Source organism: Peromyscus leucopus, chromosome 7 (assembly GCF_004664715.2).
Source record: "Peromyscus leucopus breed LL Stock chromosome 7, UCI_PerLeu_2.1, whole genome shotgun sequence".
Classification (NCBI taxonomy): Eukaryota; Metazoa; Chordata; class Mammalia; order Rodentia; family Cricetidae; genus Peromyscus; species Peromyscus leucopus.
Window position 1 is genome coordinate 36,567,580 of NC_051069.1, and position 13,559 is coordinate 36,581,138.

Here is a 13,559-nt window from a genome sequence, read left to right on the forward strand (position 1 = left end):
AATGTCCATTATCTTTGGTCATAGTGGAAATGCTGATTAAAAGTGCGTTGAAATTCCATCTCACTTAAGTCGAAGTGGCGGTCACCAAGGAGACAAGCAGCAGTGAGCACTGGACCAGTAACTAGCGGGGTGCAGGAACTCCTCGTACATTCTTGGTGTGACTATAAATCAACACACTCACTATGAAAACCCGTACTGTATTTCTTTTTTTTTTTTTGAAACAGTTTTATATAAATAGGTCCTTGAACACAGGCTACATGTATAGAGTGTCCAGTTATGAGTACGTACGGTGGATCCGCCCTTCATCTCCACAGGAAGCAGGTTCCAGCTTGCACATCCTGCATGCCTACGCAGTCAGTTTTTTCCAGTAGAGTTTCGACTCCTCTGCTGGTGCTTTTGGTTTTTTCCAATGTCGGAATCAAGCTTTTCAGTCCAGCTTTGACTTTGTTTACAACTTCCTGGTCACAGCTCTGAAGAAGGCTTGAAAGAATAATGGCACCCCGATTGATGCTGGCCCAGGACTTGAGGTTCTTCATGCCAACATGCTCTATAAGGGTTTTTGCAAAACAACCTTCTCTTCCATTTTCTTTCATCTTTTTATCTTGCTCTATTAACCATTTGAGAACCAGACGTCCTGCAGGATGCTCGGCAACATGAAGCTCTCCGTCCTTGCCACCAGGATGCAGTTCTGCTGCAGCCAAACTGGCGATGGCATCCATGGCAGGCTGAACGTCTCCAGTAGCAGACCCCAGGATGTCGGATACCAACACACATGCAGACTTGTCCAGCACCAGCTCTCGAGCATGCCCTTGCAGGTGGTTTAGCAAAGCTGGAGAGATGGATTCCAAGAGCTCACGCCGGCAGATGGCGGTGTCTTTCTTACTGTGTGCATTGCCATCACCCTTCTGCAGAAGCTTGATGATTTCTCGTACCGTGACTTTCCTCCCATATTTGTCATTCACTATGCTGGTTAAGGAGCTGATGATTTCTGATATGATTATCTGCTTCACAAGCTTAGTGTCATCAATACAGTCAAATGCTGCCAGCAAAACCAAATGAAAGTATTGGCCATTGGCCACCTTTTCAACATATGTCTTTATTGTTTTCACGATCACTTTCCTGTCCTTGGGGGTACCATGCTACAGGCAGTGCATGGCCACTCTGGCGCCATCGTGTGTATGGGCCAGGTATACCACTGCTTCCCAGATGGCTTCATTTAATACTGATCGAAGTTTTGGGGGTGCATAGGTAAAAAAGTCCAAGAATACTTTATGAACCAGAGAGTGCTTAATCACAGCTTCCTTCTGGGCCATTGGAGTCAGAATCTGCTTCATTTCATCCATAATAAGCTCTAGTTTTCCCGGCTGCACCTCCAGCACTTTGTCCAGAGTGGGGTGATCTGCGGACTTGTAAAGCTGAAACGTGTTCCCATAGAGCTCCTCTGTCAGCATGTTCCTCTGTTCCAAAATGGCCTTGTCATTGTATGCATACTCCACGATGGCCGATGCCTCTGAGTGCTGCAACATCTTCCTCACGTGACCTTTAAAGCTTCGGATGATCTCTGCTATCTGCGGTTTACTTCCATACATGAGAAATTTCTTGACAATATTCCTCGAATATTTGGCTTTACTTAGTTCAACCAGGTCACCTTGCAGTTCTTCAAAGGCCTGCCTCCTCTGCTCTTCATTCCCATACTGAATGAAGCACTGGATCACACGTGTTGAGTCATGGGCAAAGGCAATAGTTTTAATTTTCCCTTAAATCAACTTCTGCAAATCACTCATCAGCTTCACTCTCTTTTCTTTGTCGCAGTCTTTTCTTCTCAAGCTCTCCCAAATGTGCCTTGCCCAAACCACGATGTCATAGTTGGTCCTATCACTGAGCTGCCTGCTCTGCTTCAGCTCCTTCTGCTTTTTGAAGTCATCCCATTTGGGTTTCTTGGCTGCTGATTCATCACTTTTACCATCTGGCTGGAATTTCCTCTTTTTGTTGAATTTATTTGGCTTCTGGAATTTCTCCTTCGGTCCTTTGCCCCCTGGTGGCTTGTTCTTGAACTGCTTCACACCCTTTTTGCCAGGTTTTGTGGCACCTTTCTCAAAGTTCTTAGATGCGACTCTCCTTAACAACTTTCCTTGGGAATGTTTTTGAAGAACTAGACTCACTGTTTTTATGAAATCTAGTCTTTCCTCATGCTGTTTTTGGACTCTTCCCTGTGAATTTTTTCTTCTCTTTGACTTCCATCATAGCAATTCGCACACGTGGGGCAGAAGATCCCTGTATTTCTTAATAACAAAAGAATTACCATATGATTAGCTGTACCACAACTCCTGGGCATGTATCTGAAGGAGTCTAAGTGTATCCGTTACTTTTCTTGTGATAAATAAAAAACGATTTAAGGAATGGTTTGTTTGGGTTCACACTTTGACCATCCAGTCTTTCGTTGCAGGGGAGCATGGCTGCAGAAACGTGAAATTGTTCTTCGCATTGCATCCGCAGTCAAGAAACAGATGAATGCTGTTACCCAGCTCGTTTCCTCCTTTTTACTCAGTCTGGGTACCTAGCTCATAGGATGGTGCCACCCATTTTTAGGGTTGGGTCTTCCCACTTCAGAAAAATTTCGAAACTCCCTCAAAGACATGGCCAAAGATTTCCTATTCGATTCTAGATCCTACCATGTTAACAATCAGTATTAGCCATGACAAGGCTACCCCTTGTCAATTTGACATGCAAACATCTCTTTTTAAAGTTACAACCTTCCACCCCCTTGTTCCTGTACATTCATGGCCATCTCATAAAAATCAGAATGTGTTCATTTAAACTTCAGAGTCCTCATAGTCTTGAATGGTTCCAATACATCAAAAGAGTAAATGCAATCTCTTTTGAGACTTAGGCAGTCTTTTCACTGCGAGCCCCTACAACATTGAAGAGCAAGTTACATTCCTCAAACATGCCACAGGGTAAATATTTTCATGGCAGAAAATAGGAATGTGATCACAGCAAGGAAACATTTGATCAGAGCAAGACTGAAACCCAGCATGGGAAAAACCAATTCTGGCAGCTATTGTGTCTGGCATCTGCCACTCATGATGGAATTCTGGACTCCAAAGGACTTAACTCTGGCACCCGAAGCACACAGTTCTTTATGTGTTCTTGGGCTAACTTCACTACATATTTGTAGATTTCCTCAGCAGCTGTCACATGGTCTGGTACATCAAACAAACTGGGGTCTCCATTGAAATTTAGGCTTTACCTTCATAGCTCCACATAGTATCCTCTCGGGGCCTCTTTGCAGGAGTTTTGAACCTGTCATGTATTACCTAGTCTTGATGGCCATCTGGAACTGAGGTGCAAGGCTGCACAACCCCCTCAATCTTTCATTTGTGCCTGCAAAACCAGCCCCATGTGGATGACACTGCCAAGTTACGCTGCCAGCTCAGGATGAAGTCTGGACTGGCTCCTTGGACCACAGTTGCATCAACTTATGGGTGGTGAACCCAATAAACAGTTTCTTAAGCAGTGGCTGTTTTTGTCCAAAACCATGTCAGTGGCATTCTCTGCTAAAGTTCTTCCCTTTCAAATGAATTTGCATTTTCATGAGCTAGAATATTTTGTAAATGGAATCACATGATTTTTATGTTTCCCATGACTATTATACAAGTGAAATAAAGTTTGTAATTAAGTGTTTATTTAGAACTTGTTTTAGAAGGAAATCTTTACATACACACACACACATATATAAATAAAGATATAAAACATGTAAAACACTAAATTGTGTAGCTTAATAAAATCTTTATCTTATGACTAATGAATATTGCTTATATAAACAATTAGCATTTTAAGATATTTATGGAATAGTTAGTAGAATCAAAGACATCACTCTAATAGATTTTAAGCTGTTCAGAGTACCCAGGTATGTTGTATCAGGTCTTTTTTTTTTAATTAAGACTTTTTTAATTCATTTTACATACCAACCACAGATCTCTCATTCCTCCTCCCGCTCTCCCCAGCCTTCCCCCCCAACCCCCATGCCCTCCTCCAAAAAGGTAAGGCCTCCCATGGGGAGTACATTCAGTTGAGGCAGGTCCCCCCCCCCATCAAGGCTGTGCAAGGTGTACCATCATAGGTAATGGGCTCTAAGAAGCCAGTTCATGCACCAGGAATGGATCCTGTTCCTACTGTCAGGGGCCCCTTAAACAGACCAAGCTACACAACTGTCTTCGCTTATGCAGAGGGCCTAGTCCAGTCCCATGCAGGCTCCACAGCTGTTGGTCTAAAGTTCATGAGTTCCCACTAACTTGGTTCAGTTGTCTCTGTAGATTTCCCCATCATGATCTTGATGCCCCTTGCTCATAGAATCCCTCTTCCTTTTCTTTGACTGGGCTCCTGGAGCTCGGCCTGGTGCTTGGCTGTGGATCTCAACAACTGCTTCCATTAGTTACTCTATGAAGGTTCTATAATGACAGGATAGTCACCAATCTGATTACCGGGTAGGCCAGTTCAGGCACTCTCTCCACTGTTGCTAGTAGTCTAAGCTGGGGTCATCCTTGTAGATTCCATATCAGGTCTTTTAATACATCATCAAAATATTCACATTTGTAAATCTGCACACGTATATTTTATTTAGGCATGCCAAAAATAAAAGTCACAATCTTAGCACACAATAAAATGAATAATAACTAAAAAAAAAAAACTGATGTGGTTTGTTAATTTTTTTCTTTACACAAACAACACATAAAAACAATTATACACACAAATGACATAATTACATAAAGTCTAGGCTCAGCCAGTAAAAAAGGTAGAAAGTTTATATCCCTCTCTCTAAAGTGTGAGAAAGGCTTAGTAACACAAAAGGTCAAGTCTGTCATCTTTTCCTCCTTTTAAGAGTTAAATAGCTGAGGAAGAGATGCCTGCACCAATCAAAACGTCTTCCTCAATGTTACTTTTGACCAAAGTTTGTTTTGTTTTTGACTCTTTCATAGTGAGGCTAAATCATATTTCCCATGCTTGTGTTTATATCTAAAATAAAGAGAAGAGGCATAGAAGAAATACATTTCTTTCACGTGTTGTTTAGATCAGGCATCATCTACCGGGCTGGTGCCAGTCTGGAATAGTTCCCTTCCTAGATCTGGCAATGCTGGCCTGTCTCTTATCTTGGGATTAGGCAACCCAGTGTGTCCCATACAGCTGTTTACCTAGCATTTGGTCATTACTAATGTTCAAGTGACTCTGTTTTCTCTAGGCATTCCTAGAGGCCTTTGGATCATGCGTGCTTCTTCCAGTGTAAGGTTGAAAGTCATGCATGCATACAAGAGCTATTTGTTTTAAATCTCTCATAATGTGAGAACATACAGAGCCTAAACGTATCTCTTTTGATCTGAGAAGTTATAGAAGTCGGCTTCTCCACAACATTGTAGGGACGGAGGCCCCGAGAGTCCCCCTGCCTAAGCTATTAGCTTTACAGAAACCAGAGGAGACCAGCAGGAAAGCAAGAAGCAGTGTCAGGTTGAGAGGAAGTCCAGAAGCAGTTGTTCCTTATGCCCTTTTTTGGAGAATAGTCCATGGTGCTTTGGACTGTTCTCTAGAGGCAAGAGACTGACTTAGGACATTCGGGGGATTAAATCTTACAATGGTGTCCTCCAGAAAAACTATGTGCTCTTACTTAGGAGCCAGGAATGCTGCCAGTGTCACTTAATAAACACTAAGTAGATCCCTGACCAGAAAAATAATCAAAGGAACCAGAGGAAACATGTGAATCATGCTTAGCAGGGTAGGAGAAGTAGGGAACCTCATCAGCAATGCTTGAAGATGGCTCTCAGCACGAAGTCCTCAGAGTGTCAGCAGGGAGGAGACAGAAATACAGCTTTTACGTGTGCATCCTCAGAAGCCTGAAGAGCTCCTTAAGCCTCCAGGACCTCGGCTCAGGTGAAACCTGGATGCATGGCTTCAGTGCTGACAGAAATTGGAGAACTAGTGTATGCAATGAAGACATTATGAAGTAGGCTGAAGCATGAGGACTCAAAGAGGCGCTCAGTGGAAACTATCAGACATATCCAAGTGTGAGCACAGCTTCCCAAGGAAACACAGTGTTTCCACATGGGGATTTCAACACCTCCAAATGTATCCCAATCCTTTCCTCTGGTATGGAATTTTGCTCTTTTTTTTAAGAATGAAGGCGCCAAGTCAGAGATAGAGAGTAGAGTTATTTTCAGAAGTTATAAATGCCAAAAAATTTTAAATTAATTTCTCATTTACTTTTAATATCTCCTTTGAACTCATGTGTAGTTTTTAGAGTTCTCATTAATTGTCATAAACTTCCAATTTTATTTTATCGTTTATAGATCATAGTTTTCTTTTCTTTTTTTTTTTTTTTTTGGTTTTTCGAGACAGGGTTTCTCTGTGTAGCTTTGCGCCTTTCCTGGAACTCACTTGGTAGCCCAGGCTGGCCTCGAACTCACAAAGATCCGCCTGCCTCTGCCTCCCGAGTGCTGGGATTAAAGGCGTGTGCCACCACCGCCCGGCTAGATCATAGTTTTCAATCCAATTAAAACAAGCTGCCCTTTTTTATTTAAAATAATTATCTTGGTCTTTTAATTGAGTGCAGCTCCCCATTGAGGGGAACTTACCTTTAGTTAGATTTTTCTATTGTTTACATTTGTAAGTTGAATTAATACAATAATCAAACACAAAATCAGCTGAAGTATGAAATATTAGTTTTTCCTCCAAATTTTTCCATTCCTTAGATTATATCTAGAAGTGTCCACAGAAAAAGTGAAAAGAAGAGAGAGAGAGAAAGAGAGAGAGAGAGAGAGAGAGAGAGAGAGAGAGAGAGAGAGAGAGAGAGATTGACAAATGATCAGAATGGAAATACCTTTCAGAGACAGCCACCAGTGCTACTTGGAACAAGCCTTCAAAGTATGTGTCAGCAGTGTGCTATGCTAGAAATACAGGGTCCTGTCCTTCCAGGCTTATAATTTATTGAGTAACATTAAATTCACTAGACATGTCAATTTTCATTGGCTGTAATTTGCCAAGTAATCCCAATATCCATTGATGGGTTATCACTGGCAAACATAGATTTTTTATTCTAATATTAATTTCTAATGTTTACATTATGATTCATAACAGTAGCAAAATTAGTTATGAAGTAGTAACAAAAATAATTTTATGATTGGGGGTCACCACAACATGAGGAACTGTATTAAAGGGTTGTAGCATTTGGAAGGTTGAGAACTACTGTCTTAGCCCTTCATTGTACTCATACTAGACTATCTATTCCCAGCACTGCCCAAGCCCTGACATCTGCCCATAAAAACATCAGGTGTGGCTATCCCAGCAGTTCAATGGGAAATAGAGATGCTCTCTGCCTCCCACCACCCTCAGTGCTCCCGGTTTCTGAGATTCTGGTTTCCTCCTTTCTCTCCCCGAATCCCTCTAGCATTGACCGACATTTTGCACACCCCTCTCCCTTCATTCCGACCTTTTTACAAATGTGCCCTGACTGATGCACATTGCAGCGAGGACTGGTTCTGTAGCAGTGAGAATGACAGACCTGCCACCCGGCCTCAGTGCAGCTTCGGTTTAGTGATGCCTTTTCTGCCGGGCTGACCAGCAAAAGTGTTCCATCGTTTTCATTCTTGTTTGCAGAACGTGAGGCATATGTTTGGTAATTCCTCGCTGCTGTGAGCTCAGTAAAACAACTTCATTTTTTGGAGGAAAGCCTCATTTTAGTTCATGATTTGGGAGTTTTCCTCCATGGTGAGGAGGGTGTAGTAAAACAGCTTTTTCACGAAAAGCAAAGCTGTGTAATAAGAAGGGGCCAGGGTGAGATAGAGCCCCTAAGGCCACACCCCCAGGAACCTGCTTCCTCCAGCCAAGCTCCACGGTCCACAGTTCTGCCACCTGTTGATAATCTAGTTAAGGTCTGAATCCACCTATGGATTAAAACATTGAGACCTCATATCCTAATCATCTCTGGAAATGTCCTCACAGACACTCCCAGAGGCGTGCTTGGTGAATCCCTCAGACATCCTCAGTGCCATCAAGTGGACGTCTAGAATTACCGCCTCAGGCTTACGGTGCTCCTGCACCACAGCCAGCGTCCGTCTCCACTGCGTGTTCACAGGCACGTGCGCTTCATTATCCTTCTCAGAAGTCCCAGGTTAGCTTTATCCCTTGTAACGCCGTAGATTCTGAATTTGATGCCGTTTGCTAAGTTTATTTTTGCATTTTACACCAGTAGATTTGCATGTTCAACTTAGGTGATGTGTACAACATTGGCCAGGGTAAATACAGCTAGTAAGCTTATGCTGCCCTGAAGAGACACAGCTTGTTTAAATTTAAGTGTTTCTGCCTAGACTTCTAGGAAGCCTCCATAAATAGGGGTGGGTGGATGGGGCACGCACAGAACCTCTATCTTAATTCTTGGCTATGTATTTCCCGTTCTTTTGGAAAAAAATGTTCGCAAACATCCTACCATGGGAAACTTCTGGATTCTCGGCAGGGCGGGTCACATTGCGCTCTCATGGCAGTGTGAGAGCTGCCCCACGTCCACGCCAGCACTTGGCACTGCCGGTCACTGATCGTTTGTTCCTTATTTCACCCACTCTAACACCGGTGGCCAGTGACTGGATTTGCATTATTCTGAGGACCGTGACATTCTTTGCGTGCTCGTTGCCACGGAATCTCCTTTTCAGTCAAACATTTGCTGATCTTCAGTTCGATTTGTTGAGCTGAGGAAATCTTCACACATGCTGGATTCAAGCTCCTTAGCAATAAAATGTACTGTGAATGTTTCCTTCCAGCCTATAACCTTTCTGCTGTTTAACAATGTCTTTACAATAGTAGAAGGTTGCGTTTGCGTGAAGTCAAATCGCTGGTGTCTTTTATGAAAACTACAGACTGGATGTTTTCCTGCTCCAAATTCCTATGTTGAATTCTAGGCCTTGATGTGAAAGTGAGACTTTTGGGAGGTGATTATTTATGAAGGTGGACTCCTTACAAATGAAGTTCATGCCCCAAACAGATAGGACCCCAAACTCTCTAATTCCTTCTGTGTAAAGATGAAGAAAGTCATTTATGAATCAGGAAATGCCTTCTGAATCTGACACTGAATCTGCCGGGACCTTGCTTTTTCAGTTCCCAGTTTTCAGATATGTGAGAAATTAATTTCTGTAGTTCAATGGGTCTTCTTTCACTTTCTTGGTATAGTAGCCTATATGACCAATTAGACTAAGGTGATGACTTGATGTCCTGTTTTTGTTTTTTGAAGACAGGGTTTCTCTGTGTAGCCCTGGCTGTTTTGAAACTCTCTATCTGTAGACCAGGCTGGCCTTGAACTCAGAGATCTGCCTGCCTTTGCCTCCTGAATCCTGGGATTAAAGGCGTGTGCCACCATTGCCTGGCAGACTTGATGTTTTTTTGTGTCCAATGTTAGAATTATTTGCTGAACTCAAGGCTATAACAGAATATAAATATTCTTTTATCTTTTATTGCTTTCAGTTTTAAGTTTAAACTTTTTTATTATTCATTTTTTCATATGACTTAAAGGGACAAAGTTTTTTTTTAATTTATTAATGTCTGTGAATGTCCAATCACTCTTATGTCATTTATTCGAAACCCTATCCAGTCTACTTTGAATTACCTTGGCACTGTGTCCAAGATCAACTCTATTTATGTCTCTTTCAAAGCTGTATCTCTCCTTCTATTTGCTGTCTGTCTGTCTGTCTTGTGCCAATATTTAATGACTGTAGGGCTATAGAAAACCTTGAGCCCTGATAACACAGTCTTCTAATTTTAAATCTTAAAATTATTTTGGATATTTAAGTTCTTTATATTCAGTCCAGATTTTCAAATCAGCTTATTGACTTTTTAAATTATTTATTAATTTATTTATTAATGATTTCACGTGCATTGGTGTTTTGTCTGTGTATATATCCGTGTGTGGGTGTCAAGTCCACTGGAACTGGAGTTACAGACAGTTGTAAGCTGCCCTGTGGGTGCTGGGAATTGAACCCAGTCTTCTGGAAGAGCAGTCAGTGCTCTTAACCATTGAATCATCTCTCCAGCCTTTAAATGCTTATTTTTATTTCACATATGAGTGTTTTGCCTGCAGGCATGCATACTTGAAGTATGTGCCTGGTGTCTGCAAAGGCCAGAAGAGAGCATCCAATTCCCTGGAATTGGTGTTAAGGAGAGTTGTTAGCCATCATGTGGGTGCTGGGAACCAAAGCCAGTCCTCTGCAAGAATAACAAGAGCTCTTAACCACAGAGCCATCTCTTTGGCCTCAGTTTATTAACTTCTAAATGGAATGATTGATGAATTCTTTATTGGTTTTACTATTAGAAATGTTTTATAAGCTCTGTTGTAGCTATACATTTTTTTTATATATCACATTTTCATTTTTAATTAAAGTTATTTTTGTGTGTATGGTTGTTTTGCCTGCATGTGTGCCTGTACATCATGTGTCTGCAGTGCCTGCAGAGGTCAGAAGAGGGCATCACATCCCTCTGAATGGTGTTCCAGATGGTTGTTAGCTATCATGTGGGTTCTGGGATTTGAACCTGGGTCCTCTGGAAAAGCAGCCAGTGCTTTTTAACTGACCCACCTCTCCAGCTCCTGTCTTCATTTTCTACTCAATTAAAAATACTTTCTGATTTTTTCCCCTTGATGACTTCATCTTGATCATTTTGCTTCTGTTGTGGGTTGATTCTAGGGCTGTGTGCATTTTGGGTAAGTGTTTTGCTACTGATCTACATTCTCACTCCTTAGTATTTTAAAATATTGTCTCACTATGTAGCTTTAGCTAAACTTGAACATGCTATGCAGCCCAGGCTGGCTTTGACTTCATGATCCCTCTGTCTCAGCTTTCTAAGTGAGACTACAGTGTGTGGCATTGTGCCATACGACTTTTCAGTCAGAAGATGGTTTCCTTCCTCTCAGGCCTGGTGCATATGGGGTTTTCTGTTGTTTTGGTTATATTTTTCCCTATCAGCACTTGAACCTGCATCTTCATTGTCCCTTGAACTGTGTAGTTTCTGATGAACGTCTGGTTTAATCCCTGTCTTTGCTCACAAATAATAAAACAATAAAATACTCTTTTTTCTTTATCGTTGGTTATTTTTCAGAAGGTTGAAGTGCTGGTTTTTTTTTTTAGTGTTTATCCTACTTGTAATTCTTTCATCTTTGCTGGATCTGTTTTTTATATTTTATATTATTTTTGAAAGTATATGGACTGTTACATCTTCAAATATATATTCTGACCATTTTTCCTATATGTTAAAATGTTTGGTATTAACTAGCACTCTTCCATGCTGAGTACTGGTTTCTTCTTATTTTATCTGTTCCAGCTGTACTCTGAAAATATTTATTCATTGAAGTAGTATTTTACTCTTTGCTCTGAAAATATTTATTTATCCATTGAGGTAGTATCTCACATACCCCAGGCTGATGCGTAGCCAAGGACCACCTTGAACTTCTGAGTCTTTGCCTTCCAACCCCCTATTGCAGTAATGACAAATGTACTTCCCCACAACTGGTCTTATGACATGCTTGGGCCAACGCTCTCCCAGCTGAGTTACATCCCCAGTCTTCCATCCATTTATTTTTAAATTGAATCCTCTTGAATCAAGGATTCCAGCACAATTGTTAGCATTTGCTTCGAAGGCTGTCAAGATTGAGAGCATGTTTGTTTGATATGGAAAGATTTTCAGATAGGAGTGTTAATGTAGCAATAAACCAGGCTTGGGGCCAGAGATGTATATAGCCTGGAGTAGTGTCTCACTTTACCTCCAGACATCATTTGGGAGTGTCACAAACAAGACTGAACCTTTGTTCACAGTAAAGATTTCCTAATTTCCTGCATCACTGTGGTCTAGTACTTTAAGTGTGATTAGGAACCATCTTGTGATTTCTTCCAATGTCTTGCAGCTCTACAAAGATAACAAACACATCCAGGGCTGACACAAAGGATCATCAGGTAAAGCTCTAAACCTGATGGCCTGCATTCAATCCTAAAATCTAACAGTGGAAGCAGAAAACTCTCCAATTCCAAGCTTTAAAACCCACTCAAATAATGTACATGGCTATTGTAAAGACAGTGAGGGGCAATTGATTTTGGGGAGCCCATACTTATTCTCCAAGTATCCTCCTTTCTCTTAAACCTCACACTTAGAACCTGTATTAAAACAATGTCTTCCAAAAATTTGTTAATTATATTTACCCATTTATTGGGTGTGGATATGTGTATGTCTGTGGGCACATGCCTGCCATGCTGCGGCTAGCAAGCAGTACACTTGGTGGGCAGTCCACAGGTATGTCAGGGTGACTTTGAGGTATACAGTCCCCTCTACATCCCTGGGGGAAAAGCAGACAGTGTGGGAGGAGACTATGTTTCCTGTAACTGTAGGAAATTTTCTTCTGCTCCTGGTACTGGTGTTACTGGCCTTTGGTCAGATGAATAAACCCAGCTATTAAAAGGGAGAAATGCTTTTTTTGGGGACCTTCTTTGTGGTCCTCAGGGAACTTCTATGTGAATGTACTGAGAAATAATAGGATCTGGATTCAAAAATCCCCCTTAGCACTTTCGCGAATGGAGTCCTGCCTGTGGTCCAGATTAGGGGTTGAGGGATAAGGGCGCAGAAAGACCACTTTGGTCATCACAGTGTAGCCAATGTACCCTCCACCTGGGCGCTTGACTCCTCATTTCCTGAGTCTCTGTCAGAAGAGAAGAAAGGCAAGGAGGTTACTAGACAGCGAAGATGGGCTTATTTCAGCCCAAACCTGGAAAGGGCTCTCATCAGACCAAGGGAAGGTGATCTCTTGAGAGGATGACAGGGTTGCAGCCATCTTAGAGAAGTGGCAGACTGGGGGCAGCAGGCCCCGAGAAACCCACCAGAGGATGTTCTGTCCCTAGACCCCGATAATTATGAGCCACATAAAAAACGAGTTCCAGACATTTCCTGCCATAACCTAAAGGATATGATAGATTATATACCATAGCTGTCAGAGGGAGCAAGTTTCCTGCAGATAAGAAATGGGATGTCCAATTGCTAGAGAAAATGGGTCTCAGTGACTTAAACTGCTGGAGGATATGGCTATTTTCTTGCGGCTCCAACTCTCCAATCAGTTCAAACCAAGCATGTCTAACCTAAAGTAAGCACCAATCCCGAGTCTGTAACTATATAGAGTTGGAATTTCCCCAGACTCCCTACACTAACCATAAAAACCCTGCTTGATTACTACCCAGGGTCTCTCCTGCTCAGCTGCTGAATCAGATAGATGAAGAGACCTGGGTTTAAACTTGTAAATAAAAAGACTCTTTGCTTTTGTGTTTGGATTGGTCTCTTGGTGGTCTTTGGGGGACTCTGGGTACAGCACTCTCATCGGCTGAGAGGGGTGAGCATGGGGCTGATGGAAGACTAGAAGGTAGTGGTTTCAAAAGGGTGGAGGATGGCTCAGCCAGGTAGTGTAAAGCTAAGATATGTGGGAATTGTGTCAATGGTGTAGACCACGGGACATTGACTTGGGGGCACTGAAACTGTTGGCCATAGGAGAGAAGGGC

The 13,559-nt window shown here is 42.0% G+C and overlaps 1 pseudogene; it reads right to left on the reverse strand.

Moving 5' to 3' along the window:
- Nucleotides 1-302: 302 nt before the first annotated feature.
- Nucleotides 303-2,244, reverse strand: LOC114684004 (annotated as a pseudogene).
- Nucleotides 2,245-13,559: the final 11,315 nt, after the last annotated feature.